Here is a 19,998-nt window from a genome sequence, read left to right on the forward strand (position 1 = left end):
TGAGTCCAGGGAAGGCCTGTTTTCTGTCTTCCCAGACCAACCCTGCCTAGAGAGGTCAGGATAGAACTACCTCATTCTGTAAATTAGCTCCAGGTCTGAGCATTTAATCATGGTTCCTATCAGACCAGGCATCGTCTCTGAAGTCTCTGAAAATCCCAATCCATCCATTCCTCAGCTGCTTTCTCAAGGCAGTCCCCATTCCTACCTTGCCACCCCTGCCCAGTCTCACTGAAGCCAGAATTGGGGACAGGCAGTTAGTGTAGAAATAGGGGATCAGGTCAAATAGGGGAAATGGAGGACATGAAAGCCATCTGCCTCTGGAAGTTGGAGACTGCCCCTGGGAGAGTGGAATGTCAAGGTCTCCGGAGTCCATTGATTACTAAATTTACCTGTGCTTGTCAGGGACTACAGGCAGGGAGCTGCTACTTAATGCCCCCTGGGACCTTGCCTGGCTGAATCACTTTGGCCCTCCCCCTGACCATTCGCTTCTCACTTTTATGCATCTCACCTGCAAAACCAGGCCTAGTCACATAGGCAGGAAGGAGAGATAAACCGGGAGAGAACTGGAGAACAAAAGAGACCTTAACCTATAAAAAATGTAGGGCGTGCTCACTTCTTGGGATTCTAGAACATCAGCCATGGCCCCCTTCTCCCCCTTGGGAGAAGTCTGTATTATTACTACTTTTAAATAAAACCTGCTTAATATGCTTGCCTTGGTGTGCTTCTCTAGTGTTCAAACTTCAACATTAGAGGGAGCAGAATTCATCACCTGTAAACGGTGGTATCATCACTAGAGGGAGCTTTTCAAAGTTCTCAGCCAACAAGACCTCCTTCAGCTCTGTGCATGTCCAGAGGCTTTGAGGGATGAAGATGAACCAGCTCACCTCAGAAACCAGATAGGGTCTGTCTACCATAGTGTCCTGTCCAACACTGGGCTACCCTGACCAACACTCTCTTGGGCTGCCCACCATAGGCTTAATGGGGCTAGGTCAGTCCCAAATGGGAGACAGGTTAAGGCAGGTCTTTGTCATCCCCCATACTGCTCCATCTGCATGATGGAGTTTGGACTGCTGTCTCTTTTATGGGCATTGCAGACTCTCATGGCCATAGGAGCTCCTTGCTATCCAGGCATGTCCTGCCACCTGGGCCTCCAGCTCCTCTGAACTTTCCAGAGTCCAGTACTAAACCCTCAACTTGGTGCCAGAACCTCCTTTCCCTCTGTCCATCTTCCCTGGAGAAGACTGGGCCAAATGTGACTCAGGAAGCTTTTCAACACTGCCACTGGGTTCAACCTGTCACTTCCTACTATCACTACTACAGCAAACATGATGTCCACCATATTAACCTAGAGAATCAACCTGAGGGGACTGGGAGAAAAAATTGACACAGTGGGCAAGGAACAGATTCTAGTCAGAAACCCATGCTCTGAGAGTCCATCTTTCTTCATCTTTCCCATCAATGGCTTTGGACTTGACCCTTACATATCCCATAGAGGCAAAATTCTACAGGCACAATTCACTGATCTTTCCCTCAGTTTTACGTGCTAATAATGGATGACATTAAGCTTGAATCTTTTGGCATCTCTCCCATTAAATCAGAATTCTTTCTCATAGTTTATATTAGAAAGATGTCCAATATACTAAATAAAGCAAATCAAAAAAACAAATAAATATAAACATGAGATTGATAAAACAATTCATTTCACAATAGCATAAAAAAATAGGAATAAGTTTAATCAATGAGAGCCAAGACTTGTATATTCAAAACTGTATAATATTGCTGAAACATTTAAACACAAAAATAAACAGGAAAAGATTCTGTGTTCATGGATTGGAAGACTTACTATTGTTAAAACATCAGTACTACCCAAAGTAATCTACAGATTCAGTGCAAATCTCTGGCAAAATCTCAATGATGTTTTTACAGAAATAGAAAAACACATTCTAAAATTCCTATCTCAAACCCAAATAGCCAAAACAATCTCTAAGAAGAACAAAGTGGGAGATCTCACATTTCCTGATTTTAACATTTAGTACAGAACTTACAGTAATCAAGAGTGTTCAACTGGCATAAACACAGATATACAGACCAATGGAGTAGAATAGAGAGCCCAGAAATAAACTAAAAATCCTAGGATACCTGATCAAATGTTTTTCCACAAAAGTGCCAAGATCGTTCCAATTGGAAAGGGACAGTCATCTTGTCAAATTTTGCTGGAAAACTGGGCATCCACATACAAAGGAACGAATTTGAACCCTTACCTAACACCTTCTAAAAAAATTAACTCAAAATGGATCAAAGCCCTAAATATAAAAAGTGAAACTATAAAAATCTTAATAGAAAGCATAGGGGGAAAGCTTAATGGCATTGGATTTCTCCAAAATGTCTTGGTTAAGACAACAGAAGCACAGGACAGGCAACAAAAGTAAATATAGACAAATGGGACTATGTCAAAATTTAAAACTTCTGTCCATCAAAGAAATAATCAAGAGTAAAAAGGCAGCCCATGGAATGCAAGAAAATATTTTCCAGTCATATATCTGATTAGGGTATCCATGATATATGAAGAAATCCTACAACTCAACAACAAAAACAAATAACCCGATTAAAAATGAGTAGAGGATTTGAATGGATATTATCCCTAAAGAGATACACAAATATCAATTAATACTTGAAAAGATGATCAATGTCACTAATCCGTAGGGAAATGCAAATCAAAACCACTATAAAATACCATCTCACACCCATTAGGATGACTTTTATTAAAAAAAAAAAAAAAAAGAGAGAGAGAGAGAGAGAAAATAAATTCTGTCAAGGATGTGGGAGAAATTAGAACCCTGTGCATTGATGGTAGGAACTTAAAATGTTACTGCATCTATGGAAAACAGTATGGGGTTCTTCAAAAATATTAAAATTGAACTGTCATATAATGCTGCAATTTCACTTCTGGGTATGTACTCCAAAGAAGTGAAAGCAGGGTCTTGAATAGACTTTTGTACATTCACGTTCATAGCAGCATTGTTCACAGCGGCCAAAATGTAGAAATAAGCCTCATGTTTATCAGCAGATGAATAGACAAAATGAGGTTTATACACACAACAGTCTATTCAGCCCATAAAGGAAGGAAATCGTGACACATTTTACTACATGGATGAGTCTGAAGACATTGTGCCAAGAAGTTAGGCACTAATTGACAAATGCTGCATGTGTCCACTTACATGAGGCCCTTGGAATAGTCCCCATCATAAAGACAAAAGGCAGCATGGTGACTGACAGAGAATAGGAGGAAGAAAAGGGAGATGAGGAGTTACTGCACCAAATTTCATTTTAGAATGATGATTCTACAGACGGATGATAGAACAATATGAATGGACTTAATGTCACCAACCTTTAAGACACTGAAGATGATTATCCATTCATCTATCTCTAAGTAGTAGGAGTGCTTCCACATTTTGACAATTGTAAATAATTTTTAATGATTAAAATAATAAATTTCTATTGTGAGTATTTTGACACAATTTTTTGAAAATCAGGAAAATAACCAGGCATAGTGGCACACATCTGTAACCCCAATAACTCACGAGTCTGAAGCTGGAGGATTGCTAATTCAATGCCAGTCTCAGCAACTTAGCAAGGACCTCAGCAACGCAGTGAGATCCTGTCTCAAAATGAAAAATAGAAAGGGCTGGAGATGTGACTCAGTGGTAAAGTGCCTCTGGGTTCAAGCCCTAGTACCAAAAAAAAAAAAAAAAAAAATTAGTAATCCTTCACGTAACCAAAACATTATTAACTGAATGTCATTTGCTATCCATGTAAATGGGTATTTCCTGACCCTGAAGGAACATGCCTGATATAGGTATAAAATTTGATCCATCTTAGTCTATTTTGTGCTGCTGTAACAGAATGCCACAAACCCGGTAATTTATAATGAACAGAAACTTATTGGCTCATGTTTTTTTAGGCTAGGAAGTTCAAGATTGGGTTGGCATCTAGCAAAGGCCTTCTTGTTCTGTCATTCCATGGCAGAATGCAGAAGGGCTAGAGAGAGCAAGATGTAGGGGAGCCTTATAAAAGTTCCCTTTAATAGGAATTCACTCCCATGATAATCACATTTCTCACACATGAAGGCAGAACCCTGGTGACCTAAAGGTCCCACTGCCCAGCACCTCCATGTAGGGGATCAAGTTTCCAACACATTCAAACTATGGTAGACTCCAAGGAGAGACCTGGGGACAAGGAAAATTAAAGGCAAACCAGATGGAATAATAATAAGCCAAGTCTAGACTTTGTTAATTGTTTTGAATAGAGAATAACTGCTATGGTTTGGATATAGTTCGAGTGTTTTCCCCAAAGCTTCCTATACCAGAGGCCTGGTCTCAGTGTGATGATGTTGAGAGATGGTGGGACTTGTAACAGGTGGGGCCTAATGGGAGGTGATTAGGCCATTGGAGGGATCACTCTCAGAAGAGATTAATGTAGTTCTTATGGGATCCTGGTTGGTTCCCACAAGAGTGAGTTATAATCAGAGTAAGCATGGCACCTGAATCTCTCTCTGGCTTTCCGTTCGATCTCTTCTGCATGTGCTCCCAGAATTGTGATAACATCTATCATAAGGTCCTCACCAGAGTCAAAATAATGCAGTGTCACACTCTTGATTCTCCAGAACTGTGTTGTGCTAAATAAACCTCTTTTCTTTATAAAATATTCAGCCTCTGGTATTTTTGGTATAGTACAAGAAAATGTCCTAACAACTATCCCTAGGATGGAATTATTTGTTGCAGGAAGAGATATTAAAATTTGCTTGTTGCCATTGTTGCTTCTTTGAAAATGCTTTCAGGGAACCCAAAACTCACTGATTTTATGTCTCTGTTTCTGGGATCCCATGAGGGATTATGCAGAGGATTATGGTAGAAAAACACCTGGGCATGAGGGTATACCTCAATGGAAATGTACTCACCTAGCACATGTGAGACACTGTGTTCAATTCCCAGCACAGTGGGAAAAAGAATGTGAGCCAGAAAGCAAAAAGTATGTAGAAGTAAAGGCACCCAGGTGCAGTGAGCCATTAAAGAAGAATGAATCAACGTAAGTAGATGGCTAAACTGCTCAAACCCCTTCTGAAGGAATATGGAAACTACAGGGGATATGGAACACCAGAGGCAGATTCCAATACTGCAGAAAAAGACATAGCAGAAGAAAGTCATGCAAGTCTTGAAATCAAAGACAGGATGTAAAAAATATGAAAAGCTGAAAAAAGCCTAGGATTTGAGGATGAACAGATGGCAGAGAGTACAGCCTTCAAGAGACAATTCAGTTCAGTCTGAGGGAGATTCCAGTTGACACAAATGTGAGACTTGGGGAAAACAGACACATTACCAAGATCCAGGAGCAATTTCCAATGGATACTGGTGGCAAACAATTGGAATGGCTTTCCTGGGGCATCTCTGCTGAATCTCTGCATAGAGCTGAGCCATTCTTTTACAAGAGGCATACAGGACTAAGAATGCCTGTTCAGGAGAGAGTTAGGAAGCTATGTCACTAGACAGAGTTCTGACCTCTAGAGCACAGGGGAAGGTAAAATTAAGAAGCTTGAAACAGTTAGATGTCTAATAAAAGAGCCTCAATTAAACATGATGACCACAGAAGGCAGGAACGTCTACACCGCCAGCCTCCAAAGGAGGGAACGTTTTTCTTCTGCATATATGAAATGTATGGTTCTCTAACTCATCTCTTGGTGAGGTTATGGTCTCCAAAGAGCAGATCTGGAAAGACTGGCTTTCTGGTAGGGTTGGAAACAAAAGGATTTCTCTGCCTGTTCTCCATCTCTCATACCTCATGGTCTTAGTCTTTGGTAATCATAAATGTCTAGAGTAAACTTTGTGTATTTAGAAACATAGGGTTAGGGTTGGATGGATCAGGATTTGGAATTAAATTTAAGTTTCTAAATATGGTAGATATGGGACTGGTGCTGTGACAGTCCTGTGAATCCTATTCACTCTTTGGAGTCTTTAAAAGAGAGGCACATTAGAATCTTACTGTTGAACAAATTCAATGTCTGAAGAGTCCAGTGGACATCAGTGAGAGGGCCTCTTGTTGCAGTAAACTTGACTCTACCAGGCACCAGTCTGAGAGCCCTCAGGAGGAAACTGAATGTAAGAAAAAAGGAAAAATATTGGATTTTATCTAACATCAATGTGAATGTGCTTAATGTCACTGAACTGTATCCTTAAAAAGGCAAATTTCATGTTAAATATAATTGTATCACAATTTTTAAAAATCCTATAACTATAAAATAAAATTTGAGTATCATCTCCATCCTATCTTGACCATCTTAGAGAAAAATTGAAGTCCAAATATTGAACCCCCTTTTTTCTTATAAACCTAAAAGAAATTAACTTTTTTTTTTTTTTTTTTGGTCTTTGGCCTTGGATTGAATTATACAGTCCCATAACCTATCACCTGCAAGCTGGAGAATCAAGAAAGTTGGTGGTATAATTCAATCCAAGGCCAAATGGGAGGAGAGGGGTTGGTCCTGGTGTAAGTTTGGAAGCCCAAATGCCTGAGAAGTATTGCTATCCAAGGGCAGGTGAAGATGAATTCTTAACCCAGATAGAGCCCGTTCACCTTTCTTCCACCTTTTCATTCTCTTCACGTCCTCAAAAGACTGGATGATGCCCAAATTCCCTGGGGAGGACCATCTGCTTTCCTCAATTTCCTAATTCAAATGCTGTTCTTTCCAGAAACATCCTTACAGACATGTCTAGAAACAACATTTTATCAATTATCTGGGATCCTTTATGTGAGTTAAATTCTCACATAAAATTGACCATCACACTATGCAATCATCTCTACCATCTCCAGAACACTTTTCCTCTCCCCAAATGGAAATGTGATAACCATTAAACAATAACTCCATCTCCTCCTTCCCCCAGCCCCTAATGATGACCATACTACTTTCCTCTTAAACTAGAATTTGCCTATTCTAGAAATGTCATCTAAGTGGAATCATACAGTATGTGTCTATTAGGGTTTGACTTTTTTCACCTAGCTTAATTTCTTCAACTATCATAGCACGTGTTGGAATTTTCTTCTTTAAGGCTTAATGAATCTCCATCCTAACCTTCATATGTAATTCCCCAGTTATTTATTATAGATTCTCCATCCAAGGAGCAAAGACCTTTCTCGATAGTTTCCTGAACCTACTTCCTCCCTTGAGTTCCCATAATCTATTGAGATTTTATTTTGCCAAATCTATTAGAGTGTCCTGAATCCCAAATAATCTTCCTGATCTAGTAATAATAAAAAAATCCCTTTTCTAATTTCTTCTTTAAAGATTATTTTTAAAGAAGTGTTAACAAGGAAAACAGATACGTAAGGCAAGAGAAACTGTTGTGCTGCACATTAACAGACATAAATAGTCCTGAAGAAAAGACTGAATTTCTTTAGGACCCTGTGATTTGTAAAACTGGTAGTAAGTTGTATATTTTAGAATAATTTTGTTTTATAAAATATGATTTAGGGCTGGGGAGATAACTCAGCTGGTAGAGTGCTTGCCTTGCAAGCACAAGGCCCTGAGTTCGATCCCCAGTACCGAAAAAAAAAAAGATTTAAATAAACACTTTCGCACTTGAGGGGACAAGTTTCCATTACATAGAAACAGTGCTGGCGATATAGCACATCACGTAGGGTGCCTGACTTGCATGCTGGAGGCCCAGGTTCGAGTCCCCAGCATTGTGGGATTGTGGAAAGAACAAACGAACAAAACCATTACATAGAAACATCAGTTGTGTTGAAAGCTCACTCCCCCACAATGCTGGATAAACTAAACATTGTTAAAATTCTTAAGACATGAAAAGTAGTCACCACAGAATCAAGCACATAAATGAAGAGCAAGGAAAAGTATATCCACCTGTTTTCTGTTACTGTAAGAAAAACACCTGAAGCTGAGTGTTTTATATATATATATATATATATATATATATATATATATATATATATATATGAAGAAAAGAAATTTACTTAGATCATAAGTGTGGAGGTCAAAAGTCCAAACGGCATGGCTCTGGCTCTGGCAAAGCCCTCCTGGCTGCATCACATCATGGTGATGGCTTTATGATGGGAGTATATGTGACAGGGATAGATCCCCTGGAGAAATAGGAAGCCGGAGAAATGGGGAAGAGCCAAATTTTCTCTTTTATAATAAACTTCTCTTGAGAACTAACCAGGATCCCACAAAACTACATCAATTCCTTCTGAGGACAATGACCCCAATGACCCATCACTAGGCCTTACCTCATAAAGATCCCACTACCTTTTTTCCCCCCTACTACCTTTTAACATTTCTACACTGGAACCAAGTGTCCAACACATGGACCCAGGTGGACACAAACTATAGTCAAATCATAGGAAAGAACTATCTATAATTTTACACAAAATCAAAATAGAAAAGTACCTTTTTTTTTTTCTAATGGAAGTCCTGGTTGCTGCATTTCACTGCACCAGTGTATAGTCCTCTGGTTGAAGTTTTAAGTTACAAGTTCAGTGTGCTCATGTTCTTGGCCTTGCTGCTTCCTGCCAGTGACAGATGTTCATGGTCCTGTAATTTGAGTTTCCCTAGACTCAAATTTAGCCTGGAGGTAAAAATCACGGAGGTTCAAATTTTAGCCTGGAGGATGAAAATCAAGAAATACACATCAAAGTGACAGTAACAAAGGAACAATCTTCCAGCTTCAAGGCCAAACTGTTCAGTTTCTTTCTTCTCATTGAAGATGTCTCCATGGTAACTCACTTGTACCTCCAAACAGCCATCATAGGCCCTGTGGGAGATTGGATGTCTGCTCTCAATTCTGCACTCCCTTCCTGAAACAGAATTAAATATCCACAGCCTTTGCCATATGACTTTTTCAGGCTCTCTTGCTGGAGTAGGCAGAGTACATTTTCATGACCCACTGATATTGGGCTTGACTGTGTGATGTGTTTGTCAATGGAATATTAATGGATGTCATCTGAACAGAGGTTTTGAATGTGCTTGCATGGTTTGGCTTGCCTTCTTGAACCTCTGTCATCTGCATAGAAAAGTTATTGGTTCTTACGTGAGAAACTTGTGGGAGAGATTTGAACCAAACTCCCAGCCCGAAGCAGAACCACCACTGCTAATCTGAACATGTAGAGGTAAGTTACATAAGTGCGGTGTTTATGGTGTTGTAAGCCACCGAATTTTGGTGGTGTTTGTTGTGTTTTATTTTTGGTTTTATTATTATATAGACTTATTGAAGCAAAACTGATTGCAGCCGTTCTCTGACTCATTCCCAGAACTTATTATGTCATTCCAGGAGTCACTCCTCACCAAGCATGTACTATGACCCTTGCTGCACAGGGATCCACCCTGCTTATTGTGAATGATGCCTCCTTCTGTTATCTCTGTAAGATCTCCCATATCGCTGGAATCAGAGGAATGGTACAGTTCCTCTCCATAACTGCCAACCTGGGTTAAATTCTGTGAGGTTATAAAAGGAAGCCATTCTGCTATTATTGATAGTTCTTAAGCAGTATAGGACCCTCCTCCCAGGAAACTGATACAACTGGGTCTACAGATCATTTGAGACACTCCATAGGGGTGCACTCCAACCCTATCTCCTCACCAATCCAAACAATGCCTATGGGTTTGGCATGAATACCCTTGTCAGGATGAGTTGCTTTCCTTCTACAATACCACTGGGAAGACTATGGTAAAGTCGTTGTCTTTTAATTGAATGTGGTTTATATCCCAGGAGGCCAGCTGACGATCTGTGCAGCAGTGTGTTAGTCATATTTTTGTCACTATGACCAAAATATCTGACATAAACCACTTGGAGGAGGAAAGATATATATTTGGCTCACAATTTCAGAGGTTTCAGTCCATGAGTGGTTAGTTCTGTTGCTCTGGGTCTGAGGTGAGGCAGACCACCATGGCAGAAGGGTGTGGTAGAGGAAAGCTTCCCAGCTAATGGCAGTCAGGAAGCAGAGAGTTGTTGGTGGGAGGGACCAGTGGGGATAAGACATAGTCCCCAAGGGTACACAACCAGTGACCTACTTCCTCCATCCATGCCCCGCCTTCCTACAATTTCTACCTCCTCCCAGTAGTTCAAATTATTAATCCGCCAGATTAATTGACCCACTGATGAAGTTAGAGCCCCTATGAGCCAATCATTTCCTAAAGCCTTACATCTGGATATTGCTGCACTGGGTACCCAGCCTTTAACACATGATACCCTGTTTACAGTGAGAATCAAGAGTGAAAAACAGAGTCGAAAGACTTGAAAAGCTTTCCGTTTGACTTGAAAAATAATTCACTAAGTGCTGAGGCCAAGAACGTTCTGGTTGCTGAAAGATTAACACTATTAAAGAGAAACCAAGTACTTTGCACAGAGACAATAGTAAAGGTACCTTGAGGGTACCTCAGGAAAAGTAAGACACCACCATCAAAGACTCAAGAGTGCAAAAGTGAAAACTCTCTTTAAAAATTTTGCCTAGAAAAGAGAGCATCAGGGGCACCCTGCTCTCACAAGGCCACCTAAGAAGATTTTTCCCCAGGACTTAGGTCACCCAGGAATTCAGAGGCCTCTACAACCATGGTCCAAGGGAACCAGACTACTCTTTGAGTTGGCAGCAGATCTTGGCCTCATCCACATGGTACTGGTTTTGTAGGTTTGAAGAATTCAAGAGTTATGGGATTGTGGAGGCTTCCACCAAGATTTCAAAGGAAGGCCTGTGAGGCCAGGCAATGTGCCCCAGGGTCAGAACTCCTGTGAGCATTCTCTGAGGGGTGATGCATGAAGTTTAAGAATGAATCCCAAACTTCAATGGAAATCCCAAGAAGTTAAAGATGCCAGGAATGTGAACCATCCACCAAGAAAAGCTTCAGGCAATGAGCAGAGCCAGCTCAAGAGACAGGACATGTGATCTGCAACCCGCAAGGGTGTTGGAACAGGGCTTCCTAAGCTTTTGGGGCCCAAATCCCCACCACCATGTGTCACAGATGCTGGATGTAGAGCTCCAGGACCAATGTTTACTTTGCTGGGCTTTTGTCTTGCTGAAGCCCCATCACTCCTTTCTATGTCCCCATTCCTGTCTTTTGGAATGGGAATGTTTATTCTGTGCCATTGTATACTGGAAACATGTAACTTGCTTTTTTGATTTTTATAGGGGCTCACAGCTAAGTTTGCCTTGAATCTCACTCAGAGAAGACTTTGGACTTGAACTTTTTAGCAATGCTGGAACTGTTAAGGTTGTGGGAACTCTTAGAAAGGACAGAATTTTCATTGTGTGATGGGCATGAGCTTTTAGAGTTCAGGGGTACAATGTTCTTCTTTGGATCTAGAATGTCTCCCAAGCTGTGGTGTTGAAGATTTGGTCCCCATTGCAACAATATCCAGAGGTGGGGCTTTGGGGATGGGATTGGCTATTACCTCATCAGTGAATAATTAATTTAATTGATTAATAATTTGAATGGACTGCTGGTAGATAGACACTAAAGGCAGGTGGGGTCAAACTGGAAGAAGTAGGTCACTGATTGTGTGTCTTTGAGGACTATGTCTTGTCTCCAGTCCCTCTCTTCTTTCTTCTCTATTCCTCTTTCTCTCTTTTTCCTGGCTGCCATGTGCTGAGCATCTTTCTTCTGCCATGATTTTCTCCATCCTCTCAGGCTCAGAGCAATGGAGCTGACTGACCATGTATTAAAACCTCTGAAACCACAAGTCAAAATAAATCTTTCCTCCTCTGAGACATTTATGTCAGATATTTTGGTCACAGCACCAAAAAACTAACACAATACTTCCTTCCTTTTAAAAAAATTGTAATCAAAACATAAAATTGCACATATTTAAGGGACAGTGTAATGATTTGATACCTGTATATGATTGCAATGATCAAATCATGGTAATTAAGATTCACCTCTCCTTAAATTGTGTGTGTGTGTGTGTGTGTGTGTGTGTGTGTGTGTGTGTGTTAGAAAGCTTTGAACTCCTCTCTTCTAGTTATTTATAAAATATATAATAAATTATTGATCCAAGTTCATGAAGGCAGAGGCCTCCAGTATCTTAGCAACCCCTCTAGATTTTGCATAGGCTCTGGTGCCTAGCCCGTGTCTCTATAGCAGGGAAAGTCTCAACTGAACCAGAAGGCACCAGCCAAATCATGGCTCAGTTGCAGCCAGAGACCCAAAGTGAGCTGACAATTAACTTTGTGTTATGCATGATTTCACACAAGTTCTGCAGCCAGGATGTCAATTATGTTGTGTGGTAGGAGGAAAATAGGGATGACTATCTCTTAGCATTTGAAACTATCTTCTGTGTGAAATTTTAAGTTTTTAAAATAAGTCTTCCACAGTTGTTAGGGTAAAAATGATCACCTGAAATCAAATTGTATTAAATATATCATAATTTTTAGACCTTTTATTTTTGGAGAATTTCTATCTGACACAAAATAGACCAAATAGTACACTAAGGTCCCTGATCTATACATAACCTAACCCCCCAAAACCACCAATCCATGAGCCATCCATACCCTCATCTATTTACTCTTCTTCAAAACTATTTTGAAGCAAATCTTAGATATGACATCACTTCACCCATAAATATTTGAGCATGCTTCTCTAAAAGATAAGGGTTTGTTTTGCTTTGTTTTTTGGTACTGGGAATTGAACACAGGGGTGCTTTTTTTAAATTTTGAGACAAGTCCTTGCCAAGTTGCCCAGGACCTTGCTAAGTTTCTGAGGCTGGGTTCAAATTTGCCATCCTCCTACTTCAGTCTCCTGAGTCACTGGGATTCAGACATGTGCCAACACATCCAGCCCTTAAAAATAGGTTTTTAAAACATAGCCATTGTGTTAGTCATTTTTTTGTTGCTGTGACCAAAATACTTGATAAGAACAATTGAGAAGAGGAAAAGTTTATTTGGGTTCATTTTTTCAAAGATTTAGTCTACAACTGGCCAAATCCATTGCTCTGGGCCCAAGGTAAGACAGAACATCATGGTGGAGGAAAGATGCTTACCTCATGGTAGCCAGGAAGCAGAGCAGGGAGGGCCACAGGGAAGATAAACCCTTCCAGGGCATGCCCCCAGTAACCCACCTCCTCCAGTCACACCGCACCTGCCTATAGGTACCACCCAATTGGTACATTCAAACTAGGATGAACTAATTAGGTTACAGCTCTCACAACCCTGCATTAACACAGATACTCACATCCAAACTATAACAGTGCCTCATAATTTGATTAGGATACCACTCTCATAATCTCACCATTTCCTCTCTGAATGTTTCTGCTAACACAGATGATTTGGGGGAATACTTCATATCCAAACCATGACAGCCATACACAATTATTCCATCTTGAAAAAATCTCTTAATTGTGTCAATTCTTCTGTTAGTGTTCAAATTTCAAAATGTCTCATAAATGTTACAAATTTTTCTGATTTTTCTTTGTAGAGATTTTTTTGTGGGGGGGACCAGGGAGGATATGGGATCCAAATAATGTCCACAAATTGCAAATGGTTACTATGTCACTTAAATCTCTTTTAATCATTGATTCTCCTTCCATTTCTTTTTATAACACTTGCAGTTTATCTGTTGAAGAGACCAGATTATTTATCATGCATAGTTTTCTCTCCTTTGGAAACAAAAAAAAAAAAAAACAAAACAGTGTCCATTTTCCCTCTGCTCTCACACCACAACAATCAGAAGAGAAGATTTTTGTGACCTCGAAAGGTGTGGGGAGTTCTCCCACCAGCAAGCAAGCAGTGCTTCAGCAGAAGACACTGGCTAGGGGTCCTCTACTTCAACTCAGTTCTGACACTATCTACCTGCAGATAGCATCAGATTCCACAGGTTGGAGGTTCAGTGCCAAGACTGTCCCCCACCCCACTTCAGATGCCAGTCATGAGCCAAGTTGTTTTTACCTGTGCTTCTGACCAACCAAATATATACCAGGTTCCCACACCCCCCCCTTAATTAATTTGCTTGAGCAGCTCACAGAACTCAGGTAAACACTTCCATTTACAGGTTTATTATAAAGGATATTACAAAGGGCACAGATTAAGAGGAATCTCCAGGTGTTCATTTATTCAGAAGCTCTCTGACCCCTGTCTTTCAGATTTTTATGGAGTTGTGGAGACTTCATTGCATAGGTAATGTTAACAGATTGGGTGGGAAAACCCAGTGAAACCCATCCGCTTTAGTATTCTTGTTGACCTTTCTGTCAAGAACCCTTCTGGTATGAGGAGGGTTTTATGACCTACTGCTGGAAAAGTCAGAGAACTTCTTTATGGCCAACTCCAAGATGGAATAGGGAATGATTAGAATTTCTATGATGCCCCTTGGATAAAAGAAATAGTAGTTTCCATAGCCTGCCTTGGGGAAGGAGTCATAAACCAGGAACAGGGATGAAATCCAAATATTCCTTTTACAATATCACAGATTCTAACAGTCATGGTTTTGCTTAGTGCATCAGTTGATGCTCCTCTGTCATCTTCATTTTCTATAAACTAGTAGTTGGAATTAGATCAGTATTTTTCAGTATACAAATTTGGAAAATTGAAAAACACACAGAATAAGAAAGCACAATTTATTCAAAGTTCCAGCCCTTTAAGCCTCTTTTTGAACAGTAAACAGTAAAACAGGAAACACTACATTCCCCTCCAAAATCCTGCCCTTCAAGAATAACCACAACTGCCTGTCATGGTGCCAGGCAACTATATGCTACCTTTAATCCCAGCAACTTGAGAGGCTGAGATAGGAGGATTGCATGTTCAAGGACAGTTTGGGCAATTTAGTGAGACCCAGTCTCAAAATAAAAAATAAAAAAGATCTGAAGATAAAGTTCAGTGGTAGTGCACCCCTGGGTTTAATCCCCAATATAGAAAGAAGAAGGAGGAGGAAGAAGAGGAGGAGGAGGAGGAGAAGGAGGAAGAAGAGGAGGGGAGAAAATAGTTCCAGTTCTTTAAACTGAAGGATGTTATGATGGTTAATTTGTATGATCAATTTGACTTGGCCATGGAAAACCCAAATATTTGGTCAAACATTATTCTGAGCATATCAATAATAGTGGTTTTGGGAGCTGAAGAAATAATAGTGGTTTTGGATGAGATTCACATCTAATTGGCATACTTAGTAAAGCCGATTGCCCTCCCTAGTGTGGGTAAGCTTCATTCAATAGGTTGAAGAATTGAATAAAGCAAAGAGGCTGACCTTCCTACTGGAAAGAAGATACCCCTCCCACCAGACAGCTTGAGCTGGGACATTTGTCATTTTTCCAGTCTTTGGACTCAAACAAAAACATTGTCTCTTCTTAAGTCTCAACACTGCCAGCTTTCAGAATGGGACTTACACCATAAGCTCTTCAGGTTCTCAGGCCTTCAGACTTGGATTGAACTACGTATCTTTCCTAAGTCTCCAACTTGGACTGTAGATCTTGGGACTCCTCAGCATCCACATCCACGAGTCAATTTCTCTCTCTCTCTCTCCCTCTGTGTGTGTGTGTGTGTGTGTGAGAGAGAGAGAGAGAGAGAGAGAGAAGAGAGAGAGATTTTCAGAATTATTCCTCAGTACCTATGCAGAACTGCTTCCGGGACTTCCCTGGATACCAAATTCGTGGATGCTCAAGTCCCCTTTATAAAACGAGTAGTATTTGCATATAAACTATGCACATCCTTCTGTATACTTATAAATTATCTCTAGATTGCCCGTAATACCTAATACAATGTAAATGCTATGTAAATTGTTGTTTTACTGAATTGTTTAGGGAATAATGAAATTACGAGGAAAAAGTCTGTATATGTTCATTATGGACACAATTTTGGCAGAGGATATAATATTTTTAATCTGCAGTTGATTGAATCCATTTCTGGATTCAATTCAATTCCTCAGATATGAGGGCTGATACATCCTCTCTCTCTCTCTCTCTCTCTCTCTATATATATATATATATATATATATACACACACATACATACATATATAATATATATACGAGATAGATATATACATATATATATGCACATATATATATAGTTGGACAATTCTCTGGAAACCCCTGACTAATATAGAAGGCTAAGTGGAGGGGATAGGATTTGAACTACACCTTGAAGGATAGGTAACATTGGTAGAGACAAGGGGAAAGGGTGTACCAGGAAAGCAAAGTGGAAGAACCTGGAGTGAATCTACTATGTGGGACTCAAAGGGGAGGTTGGGAAGACTACAGCTAAAACTTGGGGGTTTTTAGTTATGCAAGTTTTTGGAGGCCATGGTAAGAAATATGTGCATATTTCTACAGGCAAAAGAATCATTGACCAATTTTAGCAAGGCCAAAATCATTGGTGTTGAAGAAGTTAGGTGTGCATGCAAAATAGTTCAAAGCAGCAGGATTTGTCATTTCGTCACTATTCACAATAGCTAAGATGTGAAAATAACCTAAATGTCCATCAACAGATGAAGGGATAAGCAAAATGTGGCACATACACAGTGGACTATTATTCAACTTTAAAGAAGGAAGGAAATCCTGCAATAACATGAAGGAAACTTGAGGACATTATGCCAAGTAAAATAAGCCAGTCACAGAAATAAAAATACTTTATGCTGCCACTGATTTGAGGTACCTTAAAATATCCAAAAATGTAGAATCAAAAAAGGGAATGGTGGTTTTCAAGACTTGGGGAAAGGGCAAAATGAAGAGTTACTAATCAATAGGCATCACGTTTCAGTTAAGCAAGATTAATAACTTTTAGAGAGTGGCTAGACATTATCTTTATAGTTAAATGCATTATAAACTTAATTTGTTAAGCTGGGCATGTGGCCTGAACCTGTAGTTCCAGCTACCTGAGGGCTGATACATTCTCTCTCTCTCTCTCTCTCTCTCTATATATATATATATATATATATGTATATATGTATATATGTGTGTATATATATATACATACATATATAATATATATACGAGATAGATATATACATATATATATGCACATATATATATAGTTGGACAGATCGCTTGAGCACAGGGGTTCAAGGATAACCAGGGCAACACAGAAATACCCTGTCTCCAAAATAATATAATAATAATAATAATAATAAAAGTTAACAGAGTATATTGCCCATTAATAGTTCTTTTTTTTTCCACTGGATGAAGGACAATTTATTATTTTTATGTACAGAAACCCAACAGTGTACTTTCATCCCAGTTTTGTGGCAAGTTCTTTAGCCTTTGCCTTTTCCAGCTTGGTGGATTCGAGACGCAGATTTTGGACCCAGGACATTGCCTCCCCAGTGGCGACGGATCTCATCATATCAGTCATTGCAGTGGTTCTGATAGCTTCCACCGGCTTAGCCAGAGCTCCTTTATCTTCTGAGTTAACCTGTGTGAAGGCAACTGTGGTGCACGCCTTCCTGTGAACCAGACACCCCAACCTGGCCTTCCCCTTGATGATACAGTAAGGGACTCCCATCTTGCGACACAGGGCAGGCAGGAAGACAACCAGCTCAATGGGATCCACATCCTGTGCAATCACCACCAGCTGAGCTTTCTTGTTCTCTACCAAGGTGGTAACAGTATTGACCCCTGCTCGAAGGACTGGTGGTCTCTTTGTGGGGACATCCCCCTTGCCAGCAGCCTTCTTCTCAGCCCGGACCAACAGCCTCTGCTTCTTCTCCTGCTTCATCTCTGGCCTGTACTTGTGGGCCAGCTTGAGCAGCTGGGTGGCTATTTGGCGGTCCAAGGCCTGGGTGAACTGGTTAATCATAGGAGGCACTCTCAGCCGCTTATAGAGAATAGCCCTTTGCCGCTGTAGCCGGATGTAGCGGGGCCACTTTACGAAGCAAGTAAGGTCCCTTTTGAGATGGATGTCCTGTCCAGTGCCAAAGTTCTTCAGCCTCTTCTCGAACAGCGGTTTCACTACCTTCTTGGCTTCCTGCTTCTTGACCACGACGGGGGCTGGAGCCACCTTCTTCCCCTTGGCCTTCTTTCCTTTTGGCATCTTGGGCTGCTGGAGGAGAAAGAAAGCCATTAATTGTTCTTAACACAATAAAATAAAAATAAATAAAATTTCTTTTAAAAAGTAGCAAGTTTTCAAGGCAAGTGCCATTGTGGAACTCTAAAGGAGCCCATGAGTCTCATTATCAATCTGGTGATAGAAGTCCCACATGACACCTATAACCAGGTTCAGGTGTCCTCTCAAAGTAAAATTCAAGGTAAATGAAGGTTGTACAAACTATGCCTCCATATAATCACATGCTCATACCTGACTGCTTGACATGCCCTCCTACTCTTTGCCCCTTTGGCTCCCTGTTTCTCATACTGCAGTGCCCCGGGATGTGTCTGCTTGACTTTGGATGCATCTCTGGTTGCCAGTCCTTGCTCAGAGTCAGTTTTGGAGTCTGGGAGAGACTTACACACATTTTTAAGTGTTTCTGGAGTCATATTGCCAATGCTTAAAAAGAAGTTCTGCCTCTTTAAATAGTTGTGTAACTTGAGGCAAGTGCCTTGAACCTTCTAAGTCTCAGTTTCCTCATCTCTTAAATGGGGAAAGTCATAATGATTCAAATAATAGAGTTATTTGGAGGATTAAATAACATGGCACATGTAACCACCTGGCATAATAGTGGGATTTGTTTGTTTGTTTGTTTTGCTAAAACATATGCAAAGCAAGAGATCTCTTCTTCCACTGCTCTATACTTTACAGAGCTGTTGAAGTCACTAGTGGTCCTGAATTTTGGCTTCAGTATTTCATAGCTGTGTGTTACAGTTTCAAATAGCTTCTCTGGGAATACTGGATTTTCAACACTGCTAAGCCACCAGGCTTTTCCCTAATCCATTGTACCCAGTGAGTTGACTGTCTCCATTAGGAGTAATGATGATCTCTTGCCTATGCCCTGCCCCACTATGGGTCCTGAGGTCCTTTCCTGGCAGGCTGAGCTGACTTTGATCAAGAAGGAAGTGTATCATAGAAATCTAAGCCACCATGGAAGGGATCTAGAATCAGTCATGCTGGGATGGGCCTAGAGTCTGCTATGCTTGAACTTCTCATGCCACCAAGCCACAGGTATGTGCCAGCTTCTGAGTCTCTTTGCCCTACCCTGTTTCTTTTCCTGGTGTGAATGAGGAATCTTCCCTTCCACAAGCCTGCCTTTGTTTGAGGGGAGGCTTGCCTGGCCTGCCTTGCCATCTCTGGCCCAAAAGTGCTCTCCTGGTTTTTCTCTAAAGGCTTCATTGATTTTCCTTTCACATTTAAATCTGCAATCCATCTGCAATTGATTCTGTGTCTGGTTCCAGGGTTCTGCAGAGAAATGAAATGAAAATGGTTGGTGCCCATTCATTGGACAGTGATATCTGTCCAGGCTGTCCTGCAGCTCCTGCCTCCCTACCCTCCAGAGCTGACTTTATTCCTGACCAATTCTAAGTCTGAATCTCATACTTCCTGCTGAGTCTGGGTTCTCAATGGCCTCCTCTAAAGTCCTCTTTTCATCACACTAGTCAGAGGTGGTTTCTATTCCTTACACTCAGAGATCCCTTATTTTTACACTCCCGGAATAGTGGATGGCTCAGGTCTAGCTGTCTGGGGCAAAGATTATAAAAGGGAAGACCCAGTGGAATATAAAGGAAGAAGTACAGAGATTACCATTAGTGGAATTTAATCTTTCATATTCACTTCTCTTGTGTAGGAGGCTAGATATACCTAATCCCAGGTATTGTTCAGAAATTGGGCAACATAAATAGGACACGTTTTGTGGACAAAACTGAGTGTAATGTCATTGATAACAGGTGACCACAGGACTTCTCTCCAGGCAGGCTGAGTGAAAAAAAAAAAAAAAAAAAAGGATATTTAGCCAATGGAAGATCATACCATTTCTCTATGCCCAAGGTACAACTTCTTCGCAAAAGGGTGATCTCCCACATTTGATGCAAAATGCCATAATGGATAAGCTCTATCTTTGCAGTAAGGACCTTGGGTTCAAATCCTGGCTCTTAGCTTA

The 19,998-nt window shown here is 40.6% G+C and overlaps 1 pseudogene across 1 annotated transcript; it reads right to left on the minus strand.

Annotated features, from left to right (window-relative positions):
* Positions 1-17,139: 17,139 nt before the first annotated feature.
* Positions 17,140-18,022, minus strand: LOC306664165 (large ribosomal subunit protein eL8-like; annotated as a pseudogene). Its single transcript has one exon. The product of its transcript is annotated as a large ribosomal subunit protein eL8-like (transcript).
* Between the last annotated feature and the right edge of the window lie 1,976 nt (positions 18,023-19,998).

This window comes from Sciurus vulgaris, assembly GCF_902686455.1.
Source record: "Sciurus vulgaris genome assembly, chromosome: 6".
In the NCBI taxonomy this organism is placed as follows: domain Eukaryota; kingdom Metazoa; phylum Chordata; class Mammalia; order Rodentia; family Sciuridae; genus Sciurus; species Sciurus vulgaris.